The sequence below is a fragment of the Struthio camelus genome, chromosome W, assembly GCF_040807025.1.
Source record: "Struthio camelus isolate bStrCam1 chromosome W, bStrCam1.hap1, whole genome shotgun sequence".
Lineage (NCBI taxonomy): Eukaryota > Metazoa > Chordata > Aves > Struthioniformes > Struthionidae > Struthio > Struthio camelus.
In genome coordinates, this window is record NC_090981.1 from 350,671 (window position 1) to 364,396 (window position 13,726).

At 39.4% G+C, this 13,726-nt stretch overlaps 1 protein-coding gene across 11 annotated transcripts in view; it reads left to right on the plus strand.

Annotated features, from left to right (window-relative positions):
• The first annotated feature begins 428 nt into the window (after positions 1–428).
• The window catches only part of LOC104150501 (zinc finger protein 462-like), an 89,906-nt gene continuing 76,608 nt past the window's right edge, over positions 429–13,726 (plus strand). For 8 of the 11 annotated variants that reach the window (XM_068925389.1, XM_068925392.1, XM_068925390.1 and 5 more), the window contains exon 1: positions 508–650. The gene's annotated coding sequence lies outside the window, so the exon portion shown is untranslated. Of the gene's footprint in view, positions 651–13,726 lie in introns of all 11 variants that reach the window. The other 3 variants (XM_068925397.1, XM_068925394.1, XM_068925391.1) reach the window with 3 other exon arrangements.

The window sequence follows — 13,726 nt, forward strand, 5'->3', positions numbered from 1 at the left end:
TTCTGTGCAGGAAGCTTTGTGAAGGCAACAGCTTAGAAGGGGAAGCTCTTCAGATTTTTTTCCCCCTCCTTCTCCTCCTCCCTGGCCTGTGAGTGACTCAGTGCCCCAAACCTTAACTTTTTGTTACCACCTTCCTCCTCTTAATCTCCTTCATCTTCAACACCTCCTCCTCTATTATTACCATCTTCTCTTCCATCTGTTCTGCCTCCTAGAGCTTTTCCTTGTTTTCCTCCTTTCCTCCCTCCTCTCCCACGTCCCTCCTCCCTTTTATTCTTGCTTTTTCCTCTTCTGTTTTCTTTCTTTTTCCTCCTCTTCCCCTACACGTTGTTGTTGGAAAGGATTCTTGCACCCCCTGGTGCTCTTGTGTTTTGTGTGGTAGGAGAGGAGATTGTCTTTTTTCTCTCTCTCCCTCTGGTTGCTCATTATTCAGATTGAGACACAGAATGTATGTGAGAGAGAGAGAGACGGATATCTCAGGTCATCTGCAGCAAACCAGTGAAAGAAGGAGGGGGGGGGAGCAGGGAAAGATGGCGATCCTCCATTGCTGAGACCTGGCAAGGAGCACATGAGACTCACAAAGCAACTTCCACAACAATAACAAGAAGAGCTAGGCAGAGAGGAGGAGGTGGCAGCGGCGTCGGGACGCTCCTGTAAGTTATTTTAATTAAAACCCATCTCCGGTTTGGCATGGGAGAGATTCTCTCATTCGTGTGTGTGTATGCATGCATGCATGCACCGTTTTTCCACCATCTTTCTCTGAAATCCATTCATTCGGCTAGGAGAGGAAAGAGGAAGAAAGAGGAGGAAAAAAAAAAGAGCGGCGTGTTTTGGTTGAGAGAGGTCTCTTGCATGGAGGAGGAGGTGCTGGTGGTGGGAGGAGGAAGAAGGCGGTTAATTAATATTTTGTTGTTGCATTAAAGGGGGTGATATGGAGAAATAACTGAGATATCAGCATAGCTTTTGGGGTGGGGGTGTTCGCGTGTGTCTGCGCGCGAGGTCTGGATGGTGCTGTGCGTGTGGACTTGGATCAGAGACGGGAGAGGCACAGAGGAGAGAAAAGCTCCGTGCTGGCACGGCTCAGGCAATCGGGTGACCTTCTTTCTGTCTTTGTCGTGCCCCCCCCCCCCGCAAAGCTGATCCCTCACCCAGATATTTGTACCCCCTCGACTCTCCTGAGGTTGGAATGTGGGGGTCTCTGGCTGTGTCTCGAGTGTGTGTGTGTTGGGGGGGGGGGGGGGGCTTGTGGTTTCTGAAGGACATTGTTTGGAAGAGGACAGCGTTCCGCTGGAGAGCAGAAGCCATTACACACGCTTTTGCTCTCTCTCTTTAAAAAAAGAGAAGGGAAGAAAGGAAGAGGAAGGATCACACTTCTTGCTCAATTTCCCGATGTCTCTATCTTTAAGTCAGACAAGGAAGGAGTTTTCTCTCGTCCCTTTTTCCATCACTCGTGGCAGCTTTCTCTCTGTCTCTCCTCCTCTTTCCCTTTATCTCCCTGTCCTCCATTTGCAAGCTGTCTGCTTTGGTTCCAGTTCAGGCTCCACAACACAAAGCTTCACTCCCATACGTGCGTGCAGTGTACAGGCTCTTTATGTCTTCTGGAATAACCTTTTCTAACCCCCCCCCCTTTCTTAGCATTGTGATTTCTATCCTACAAACAGATCATCCTGGAGCTTGCTATAGATGTGATCTGATAGCATTTCCTCCTCCCCTTGAGGAGGGAGTTGCATTCAGTTTTCTAATGTTTGGAAAGAGAAAGACGCTCAAGCTTAAGTGCTTTCTACTGCTGCTTTTGTGTGTGTGTCTCATAAAACTGTTTGCCTGTCTAAGAGGAAGTAACTAGTTTGTCAGAGTCCTGTGGTCTGAGTCAGGTAAGCCATGTCATGTTCTCTATCTAGCTCCACCAGAAAATGGAGGAGAGTGCAAGCAGGCTTCCAGTAGAAAAACAGGAAGTGCTCCTAACATTATGGATGTCTCTGCAAAAAATTTTTTTTTTTTCTTTGAAGCTTTGCTGGCAATTCCCCCCTCCCACCCCCCGGGTTTCTTCAGTTTTTCAAACGTTATGATGGGTCTTCTCTCTGACTTCATGCTATCAGGAAATGAGGATTGGAAGAAATTGCTTAGATTCCCCTTCACATAGGGAAATACTTTTTAAACTTATGCTTTCATGTTGAGGTCACTTTTTTAGATATCTTTCTTTGGTTAAAGATCATAGGATTTAAGGGGTTGATCAGTTGGCTAAAGAAATAGCATATGTGTGTGCAATATATATAATATTTGAAGGTAAGTGCCTATAGCCTGAGGCTGCTCGGATTCTTCCAGAGAACATCATGAAATATCATTCTTTCTATGTGATGATGATGGCCTGATTTTTGGCATTTTAACTTCTGATGTTCAAGAGCATTCCTTCTTCTGGATGCATTTTAACATGGAATATTTTTCTTCGCTCACTAAGTTGCATATTTATAATACTGGAAAGCTTTTTAGGAGGCTTCTCAGAGCACCATAAAATGCATAATTCCTTGTGTTGGAGGGGGGATGGGGACACTACCAACTTTCATGACTCTCTTGCTACTATCAATTGTATAGTAGATACAGTTCCTCAAAATTTCAAATTAAATGCTTTGGTGCCTGAGCATCTTAGAGCTGTGCTACTGAAATTGAAGACACAAATCCATAGGAAAATATTAGATGAAACATGATTGACCTTGAAAGATGGTCTTGAAACATGCTAGTCACCATTAGCTCATGAACTTTGCAATTAGACATTAAGTTTTTGGTTCAAAACAATGATTTTCAATTGCTTTCAATTTGTGGGCATTCAGAAACTTTCCACAGTGCTAGCCCTTTTAGAAACTTTACATTCATAGCTTATTCTGTAGTACATGAACTTGATTTTCTTGAGTACCTTTTTTAGGCCCATTAGAAATAGTCCATAGATCACCACTTAAAAACAGTACTTTAAACAATTGATTTCCTTATACATTGTTATTAGACTTGTAATTAATTACATTGTTGAGAAATGTGGGCTTTAAAAGGTCACACTTAGCATTTATTTTTTCCATCAATTTGAAATAATAGTTTATTATGTGGGAGAAAATTAAAACATGCATGGGTGGTTAGGATATGAAGAATATGAGTACATAATTGGATGATGGATGGAAAGTAGAGCTACTGCAAGCAGAAGTGTGTGCTTTTTTTTTTTAATGATTATTATTATTCAGTGAAGATAAAACCAAACTTAATAGTGTTGTGGGTTTTGACTTAAAGGAGGATTGATGATTGGAAGCCATGAGTGATTGTAAGAGAACTTATAAATATTGGATGGGAATTGTACTCTGCATAGATGTTGGGACATCTGATGGATGTTACATTGGGCCCTAAGGAATGGACAAGTTGAATTTTAGGCTTGCAAAGGAAATTGGAAGTACTACAATTTTATTATAGTACAAGCTACAGTTTGAGGAAGATTACTTCAAAGAAACTCAAAGATACTTCTTGAAATTTGGAACTCCCAGAAACAAGGGTAAATATTCTTTTCCTCTGATGATTTTTGGATTACTTACAAATAATGTGTAGGATTACAATATTATTTGAGATTGTTCTAATCTGCTGCAATTTTCTCTGTGTTGTTGCAGATAACTTCTCAAATAAGCAAAACTGCTTTGTAGTACAAAACTGTGGGGAAAAGGACTTAAATCTGTGAAATTGGTGAATAGTTACGTAATAGTCATTAACTAGCTTTGTGCTGTTATGAAACCATCGCTAACAAAACCTACAGACAAAAAATATAGATGTGTAACTACAAAAAAACCCTCCAAACGCTGAAATATTGAGAAGATTGACTTGAAGTTTTATTGCAGAGGAAGGAGATCCTCTTGACAGATCAGGAAAAGTCTATGAAGAATGTTAAGTTATAACATGTTTGTGTGTCCTCCTAGTTATTTTGTTCTTCCAGATGTTGTTTTGCACTTATGACTTCCTACTATGATGCACTATATAAACATTATTTTCATGAAAGATTCTCTCTATTGGACTGAAATAATCCATTTTGAAACTTGTTCCAGATGGAAACTGTGTTCTGCTAGCGACAGAATTGAATGGTTTGCTTAACACTTAAAAGGATGTGATTGTATGAAAGTATGAACTTCTAATTCGTGGCTTTAGTAAAAATTCTTGACTCCATCAATCTAAACACCTGCTTTCTTTTCAGACAGTTGCTTCCTTCTAGAGTACTGAATAATCAAGCAGTCTGCATGAAAGTTTTTTTTTTTTTTTTGTTCTTAAATGGAAATTTTCAGGTGCTAGTAAAATACAATATGGGCCCATAGGACTTTTGAACAGGAGTCTGCAAAATGTTAACTGAGGAGTGAATGAGGAGAACTCTGCCTTACTCTTCAAAGAATGAAAGTAATTTTGAAGAAAATAAAATGTGATAAGAATGAAGACTGCCATCCTTTAACCTCTTGGAGAGAGGAACTCAAATTCTTTAATCAAAGAGATGCTGGAGAAGGTGGTGTGATGAAAGTCTTCAGCTGCTGGAAGACACAGTTAACACTATAAACAGTTGAGCATCAGCATGGTACTTCTCCAAGCTTGTTGACTGAAAATAAAATGCTCCAGAACTAGGAGAACAGGAAAGGAGTTAAAATAGCATATTATGTATACCAGTGCTGAAAGAAGAAAAGGAGAAGGAAGGGAGATGATTATTATAAGTTGAGCTATCTTGTTAGTTCTAGTGAAAAGGCTTTAATAGAAGTTTCCAAATGAGGGGACTTAAATGAAGACTGAATTCTTATAAATTATGTCCTGAGTTTTGGAAGTATTATTCTGCCTGTTAAGCTTGTGTTTGAGAAGTTGAACACATGAATAAATAAAAAATCAACTGAAATTATTTTGGGTTTTGTACTGTTTTGTTCTTTTAACTTTGGAAGCAATACCAAAGACTCCAAGTCTGCCACTCATCTCTTGAGTTTTATGAAGCTACCCCAGATGTCTCAGTGTAAACTCAACTCTGAAGGAGTTTGAAAGAGGGATTTTGAGATGGAGAAAGGGGGATCTTTATTTCCAATGTAATCTATTTGAAACACCCAGGCTTATATGTGACTTTATTTTTTATCTTTAGCCAGAGTGCTTTATTATCGGTACAGTTGCTTGTTCAACTTGAGGTGGTATCTAATTATTGTGATATCCTTAAAATATACTTACCTAATCACTAATTGAAGAAAATTTTCTTTAAATAATGTTCGAAAAAGAACTTTTCCCCCCACCATGGGAAATTGTGATTGCTTTGCAGTCATTTTTGATTTGCAGTGGTTAACTGAACATCAGTCCTAGACACAGCAATAAAAGCCATGCCTTCTGTTTTCCTTTGATCTAGAAACCTCTTGATTTCTGAGTAGTCTTCATGATGTAATCATGGACAATTGGTCTCTAGAAGAAATAAGTGATTGACTGGGGCTAAAAGTTTATTTTGTGAAGAGGTCCTTCAAGGAAGACAAACTTTAGGTCTATCTGGTGCTTTACAAATATATGTGAGAGATCTCAGGGTGCATAGTTATTGTTCTTGAGTGAGGAGTAAAATACAGTCTTTTTAAGAATATGTGCTTTAAAGTCAGCCAGAAGACCTACAGGCACAACATCAATGTTATGAGTGATTAGAGAAGACTTAGAGCTTATTGGGGTAACAATCATTTAAGTGCCAGTGCAATGAGGCCACATAATTGTAAAAAGCACTTGATTTGCCAGGCTACTCCCTTAAAGGTTAAACCAGTTAATTTAAGAATCCAGTTGTTAAAGCGTGTGCTGCTTGTCATTTTTTGTGGAGGAAGCTAAAAAATATTATTAGTTATGCAGAAAACTAGAGAATTACTTCAGACCTTTGTGAGTGGAGAAGCTAGAGGCCTGCATCTGCTTGTATTGTGTGCCTGTATTTTTCTTTCTTCTGTCAATGACAGGAATGTGCAAATAATAGTTTACCAGTTATTTAGGGAATGGGTGAGCAGCAGCATTGGATATCATACTTGCAATGCTTATTACAGGTACAGCCTCTGCACTGACCTGAAGATTAAGTAGTAGGATATTGAGCAAGGCATTATAGTTGCTAATAAAAAGCTCTAGAAAGTGGCCTGAGAGTTAGAACCCCAGCTTCTGTCTTGGTAGAGGAAGCCTTCAAATGATGCAAGGATTAGTGTGTCAAGAAAAATAAAATGGTGGCCTCAGCAGAAATAGAAAATAGGCAAAACTATTCAGCAAAAAGAAAACTAGGCTAAGGCATGCCATAATTGTACATAGTGGAAGCTTGCTGTTAATAGAGTAGACAGGCAAGAGAATATTTTTGCAAGACAAAACAAAGCGGATATTGCAAAGAATGATAAAGAAAGACTGAGAACTCAATGTACTCCTGATAATATGAAAGAGAAGATCTTGTATTGAAAGCTAGTGAAAATGGAATCTGGTGGTAACTGTTTCCATGGTCTTGTGGACAATAGGGGCTTCATTGCATTGGTTCAGTGAGCAAACTCTCTTCCTTCATGATAATAGTTCTTAGGGTTTAAGCTTTGGGATAATACCAGTAATCGTGGGAAGAAAGCATCATGGGGTAGTAGTATTTACTGGGAAGTAGATGGAACACAAAAGATGGGCTGGTCAGTTGCCATGACTAAAAACATGTCTGTAGGCCTCCTGTGATAAGTAATAACTGTGTTTCTTCTGCAAATTGTTCCCTGATCTCTGATTGTTGGAAAAGGAAAGAGGAGGATGGGGGAAGGAGATACTGAAAATGTATATTGCAGCAGCATCTGCGTGTTTTTTCTTTACCTTATTTATCAAATAAATGAAATGGCTAAGGGAAGGCTATATGCACTTGTAGATTCAGGACAAGAATGAGCGCTGTTTAACATGCAGGGAGGTGTATTTAGCTTTTAAGGACTTGAAGGGTGGTTGGTCTACTGAAGATTTTAATTTACTGTCAAGCTGGGAAAGGAATCATGAATACAGGGCTCACTGCAGTCTGAATGACATTTCAGTTATGTGGTGATGAAGCTAAAAAAAAAAAAGCAAGTATTCTTTTCTGCCTTCTTCCTCCTGTTAATTTAAATAATTCCATATTTTATACCTCAGGTTAGGCAAAAGTTCTAGAGTGACTGGTAAAGTTGATTAATTCGCTTAGTGGTTGGCTAACAACTTCTTCCTTCTGTTTTTGAATGAAGTGGATACTCCGGTCCAGACTAAACTTGTGAGACTGCTCACAGTGATGGTCTTGTGGTCTGTGCTGTGAATCAGATAGGGATATTTGTCTCTAGTTTTTCCAGAGATAACTTGTATAGTGTTGGGCAAATTGCTTATGTCCAGAATTTGGAGTGGCCTCTGAATATTTATAGATTTAAACTTAAACTTGGGATTCTTCAGATCCTGTCAGATTCAGCCAAAATTGTGGGCATGTGACTCTCTTCCTATTGGATTTTAAAGGTCTCTGACCAACCACCTAAGAGACTGAAGAATTAGTGGTCACCTTTAGAAAACTTGCTCTTAATTTGTTGTATTCCTTAAACCTCATGTTCCCCAGCAGCAAAATAGGTATAAGATAGGATTTCAGAGGACTACTGGAAATTAAGGCCATGGTGCTGGATTCTATTGCTTTGTGTGTTGGGGGGGGGGGGGGGAAACCAACTCCCCCCCTTCAGAGTGTGGTTCTGGTTCTGGTTAGTGAGAGTGGTGGATCTGGTCCATTGTTTACAAAATACCTGGAAATCTGGGAATGGAGGAAACTGTCACTGTGTCACTTTGTTCATTCTGACTGATTATCACTTCTCTGATATGTTGCTGACTATGGTGTGTATGGAAGAGGAAACTAACTATATACAATATCTATGTAGTTTAGTTGGTAATGCAATAAAACCTAGGAGGGTAACAACCATAAAGAGTCTTTCATCCTACTGGCATCTATTTTTTGTGTGTGTTGTATGAGCAGTAGTCAGAAAAATAAATAAATGGCAATATAAATAAATAAGGAATAGTTTCTCTTGCCTTGGTTAATTAGAAGCTCCTATCTTGCATTTCATTTTTTTCCTTGCTTGTTTACATTTGCCTCGCTTTGGCTATAGGATATAGAGCTTTGAGTGTTGGTGTGCTCTGAAATCCATGCTTCTATTATGTCCAGTTAAAGAACTTGACAAGTGTAAAAATGTTAACAAATGGCTAATAGAAAATTGAAAGGAGCCAGACAGCTCTCAGTCTAGTTAATTAGCTTCCAACTGCTGAATTGTTACTATCCTCTCATACAGTTGTAACAGCCAGATCTCACAGCAGTGCAAGAAGGGGTTTGGGTTCTTGGACAGGAATGTATCCTAAAAGCTAAATTCATGTAATTTGAAGTCAGTGTGGACCTATTCCCCTTGGTCTGTTGGTGGGAGGAGTGAAGTAGGGAGACAGCATGTTGCCTTTCAGCTGTCAGGTTGTATAGAGGTTAAGTTCCCTTGTCTATGATCAAGCATAGGGTGTAAAACAGAACTGTACAATAGTACAGTGACCTAGGGAGGGTAGGACTTCATCAGGCCTTTGGGAGGAAAATGTAACTGAAAGCCATTATGCGAATCAGCATATGTGAGCCTCTTGGCTCAGGGTTTGTTGGAATCCTATATTTAACCCTTCAAAGGTGATAGATGCCTATGTAAGCTATTGGTTTCCTGGGCCTCATTCTGTTAGGTCAAGAAGAAGCTGTTGTTCCTCAAGAGCATGAGGGTTCTGCCATCAGATTCTCTGCTCTCACATAGGATGCTTTGGATTCTCTTACTCCAAGGGTATAACCTTACTACTCACTAGAGCTGCTGAAAGTGTGAGCCAATGTATTTGGGTCTCCCAGCTGCATGAATAAACCTGAATTATTTTTAAATGATCAGATTACAGAGGTGATAATGTGCTACAATGATTTTTCCATTTCACACCATCTCTGTAAATGTCTCACTTCCATGAGGGAGTTATAAGCTTTTCCATGTGCTATGCTTCCAAGGAATCACATCAAAACTGCTGATGTCATAATCAGAAAACGTCATTCAAGACAAAGCCTTAAGTCAGAAGTTGCTTGGTAGGATGTTGGTCAAACACTGGAACAGGTTGCCCAGAGAGGTTGTGGAGTCTCCATCCTTGGAGCTATTCAGAACCCTACTAGACACAGTCCTGGGCAACCTGCTTTAGCTGACCCTGCTTGAGCAGGGGGTTTGGACCAGATGATTTCCAGAGGTCTCTTCCAACCCTAACTATTTTGTGATTCTGTGATGGGTAGATTGACCAAACCTTGCATGTGGTGTTTTCTTGCAAATGAATATGAAAATGCTGGTTGTCCTCCATGATTCTTCAATGCTTCCATAGGTTCACCCATGTCACTTCAGTGGTTTATGTGAGTATAATTTAATTGCTGGTGTTCTGGTTGTATCTGTGTTTATTTTAAGAATTAATGTCTACTTAGGTTTGCTAATAATGTACTGTAATATCAGATGGGCCACTGAGACCTCAAGGGTGTGAAAAATCTATTTTTAATGTGTTTGAAGGATAGGTGATGTTGCAGATTGTGAAATGACTTTTTGAAGGGCCTGTTACCATATACTGAATTTCTCCTGTGTCCTGGCAGTGGAGTCCAGTCATATGATGATGAGGTAGTAACTTAAATGAGATATTAACATTTCCTCAAAGAGTAGGATGTGTTTTTTCAAGATGGATGGAGATAAAATGCCATGCTGTCTATTTTTATGCTTGCTACCTTGATACACTGAAGACATCTAATCCACTTTACAGGTGAAATAAGCAGCATGCTTATGGACTGAGAGCAATGCCTGCTGATCTGTTGGCATCCAAATTGGAGGGAAATTCATGTCCAAGTGCCATTTCTAATAATGGTTGACTAAAAAAAATTTTGTTTTTCTTTAAATTGCTGAAGGGTTGCTAAGAGGGTGGTTTGTGACCTCTTTTCATGTCAGTACTTAGTTATGTGGGTGTTGTAGATTAGGTCAGGATAGACTAAACACACACATTAATTAATATGCAATAATTGGATCCGTGTGAAGGAGTTGGCATATTTGTTGCCTCTGTGAAAGAGTGATTAATAATGCAAAGAACACTACAAAGCTACAGAAAAGTGGTTATCTCTACTTCCCTTTTCCTTGCTGACAGGAGCAGTGGTTGTCAGTGGTCAGGAGGAGCAGGGTGCTGTTTGTGTCAGTTTTGGCCACGCAAGCTTGGCCCCAGGTGTCCCTTGGAGGTCCTCCACAGTCAGGCATCCCTGAAGGTAGAGTCGTGCCCCTGCCCCCCTTTCAGGCTGAGGTGGATGAGGTTTATAAGGTGGAGAGCACCTTCCAGATTGTTTGAACTTTACTGGTTGGTGGACTGCTCCGAGTTGTTGCTTGTTGACTGGTGTAGCAAGTTGCTAGGCAAATATTCTTATGTAAGTTTAGTTCTGCTCTTTCTGCCAGTTATGTGTTTTTTCATAACACCTGTCTGATTGTCCTTTATCTAACAAAGTTACATCCCTAACAACTACAGAGCAACGTACCGAAGATCAAATTGTGGGCCTCTGAGATCGGCCTAATTGCTCGAGTGATGCCAGCTCAGTAGGCCGAGACAGTGGGGGAAACTGGATAAAAGCAATGCTCTCATATTTGTGTGAACACATTTGAGATCCCAGCCCTGCAGAGATTGGGAGCTTTAGGTTGAATAAACCTCATCTAACAAATGCATGCTTGCAGTGAATCCAGTCCTGCTTTGGAAGCACTGCAGGGTAGTGGTAGCCACGAGGAATAGATTTTTATGATTAGATTTTATATGAATTGGCCTCCTATTTTCCTTGGGAAGGTAGTGAAACTGCAACCTATACAGGACTCTTACATTTCTGGGATTTTGTTTTGTGTGCCAGTGCATATGCTTTATTAAATAAATTGTCACTGCCACTGTTAGGATCACTAACAAAGGCTTTTTATTAGATCATTCCTCAGATACCATTGTCTATTCTTGTTACCATAGTACATTTGGCAGAAAAAGATGGGGGCTGAAGTCCTTATCCTACAAAAGCTTATTCCTGTGAATAGTCCCTGTGATTTGATTTTGAATTTCACTGCAATTACTCATGTGAGTAAACATTCAGAGGATCAGATCCTTAGCTACATGGATTGATTATCTTGAAGTTTTCAGTGAGGCATTTGGAAATGACATTTTAAACATGAGATGTCTTTGCTTTTTTAACAGCTACCACTTTACGGTACATGAGCTGCTCATTTGTGGTTGTGAGGGCATGGTTGTAGTTCATTTGTAAGAGCCATTGAGTGCTAATGCACTAGATAATTCTTTCACTTCCGTTCAGGTGCTGCTGCTTTTCATTCTCACTCTTTGCATTTTGATTGGGGGAGCATGTATGTGATAAATACTTTAAGTTAGACTTCAATTAGTGCTGGTGTGTCTCTGAGGTATATCATAGAGTTTGAGAGTGTTCTAGTGAGAATGTTCTATTTGCTGTGCTGTCTGTAGATGATGTTCATTTATTTTGGAGCCCTATCACCTATCATGATGTTTTGGAGAGCCTAAGCTCTTGATATATATATATATATATGTGTGTGTGTGTGTGTGTGTAATTTTTTTTTTTCCAAGAGGTTGGTTTGAATGGTAATAGATAATGATGTGGTAATTGTTAAAGATATAGTTGCTTTGGATTAGGGAAAATGCAGCCTACGCCCATTTATGATGAGAAGACTCTGAATTTGCATATGTGTACATAATACAAGTTGCTATCCATGTGGTTCACCCTGCTACTGTACTTCATCTGGCAGATGATTTAAATATTTACTCCAAAAGGTCTTGTTCTCTGTTGACATGAAGCAGTGTTTCCAGTTATCTTTATGTCATTTTCATCTTAGCAACTCCCTGTTGGAGATAAACTAGACATACTGCTGTAAACTGTCCCTGCCTTTTGATAGAATTTAATAAAATAAAGTTTAATGGCTTGATCCCAAGGGGAGAACAGGCCATCTGGTTAACAGAAGGTTAGGCTGAGTAGTGCAGTGCTGAGAAAACCAGATAATCCGGGTTGGTTTGTGACAACGTGTCCAGTTGCTGCGTGTATTAAGCATTGAAATGGTGCTTTCAGATCTGCAGAGCCAGCAGATCTGTTACCACTGCTGTGATGCAGGAGATGATTCTGTTAGGCAAGCAGCAGCATGGGGGTGGACCTACAGTACAGGATGTGTAATGTCAACATGAAGCATGGGAGCTGGCAGTAAGAAGGAAAGCAGCCATTTCATGCCAGTGCAGGAAGCAGATTTTTTTTCTCCTCTGCATCTTGTCCTTTTATGTTGCTTTCATACTCTGTTATTAAATGATTGCCTTCCACTTTGTCATCTGAAAATTTCAGCCCAGCAGAGTTTAATTTTGTTTTCTTTTTGAACTTTTTTTTAAAGCAAGATAAATTCACTCCAAAAGCATATCTGATGGATTGTAAAAGGGGTGGGGGGAGGCTGAAGTGCTAAGCAAATCTGGAGAAAGAAGAGTTCAGCCATGTGGAAGTCCCTGAGCTTCAGATGAAGATTCATTGTGGAACCTTTTGGCTTTAGTGCAGAGACAGTTTGCTCAAAAACTGCTGAGAACATTATAATGTAGCTGTGAAACAAAGAATGTTATGGAATACTGCAAGCGATACTTGCATAGACTTTGTAATTATGTAACTACTAAGAAACCATATAAATGTATTGCAGTTGTCTGCTTTCTTCTTAGCAGGAATGTCCTATTACTTAGAATTTCTTTTTTCTATTTGATTAAATTAACCATGGCACCAATTTTTATGAACCAAATACTGTTACTGGAGTGTCTAAATCTGCAGAGGAAGAGTTCATAAATAAACTTCCCAGGCATTCTGTGAACTCCTGAGTCTTAAAAAAATCCAGTGATTTGTCTTTTGTCAGCTCAGTGGGAGACTCTCTTGGTTGTTATTATAATTATTATTATTTTCCCCTGAGTTTGGGGACATCTTCTTGTACTTGAAGCTTGGGAAGCTCTAATATACTAGAGATTACTCCCTGACAGACATGGCAGAGCTATACCTCATAACCAGAACTCTTGCAATTTGTTGCCTATTCCGCAGGATTTTCAAAGAATATTACAGTTCCCTTTGAATGAATCCTCATCTTAAATGCTGTTCTGTGGTAGCTCTGCAAAAGTATGACTTTATTCATGTGCTCCTAAGAGCTGAATGACTGGATTAATCAACCTACAGGTATGTTTTCCCAGTAACAATTTGGTGATGGGAAGAAGGAATGCATATAAAACATGACTTGTCTATGAAGACTGTTCAGTTCTGCAGTAACTTCATCCCTACACCTTCCTAGTTGTTCCACTGGCCCCATTCAGGAGATTTTTGGTTGAAGCTTTCTAAGTCTAGCACTTGTGCATATGGTGCACTTGTTGTAGCTGGTTTTGAAACTCACAAAGAAATGGCACTGAAGAGTTATGTGGAATTTGAACGTCATCTCCCAAGGCAGGACTTTTTCTTGGTTACATAACTACAACAACATGGAGTTAGTTATTTCAACATTAGGAAGTATCAAGGATATCATCAAGAGACATAACTTTTTTTTTTAAGTTATGGTTGCTCTGTTGTGCCTGTCTATATAATTTTCCTTGCAGATTTCATTTTCTAGTAGTTGATAACTTTTTTTTTTTAAGCAGTATTGGACAATTTTTAGAGCACACT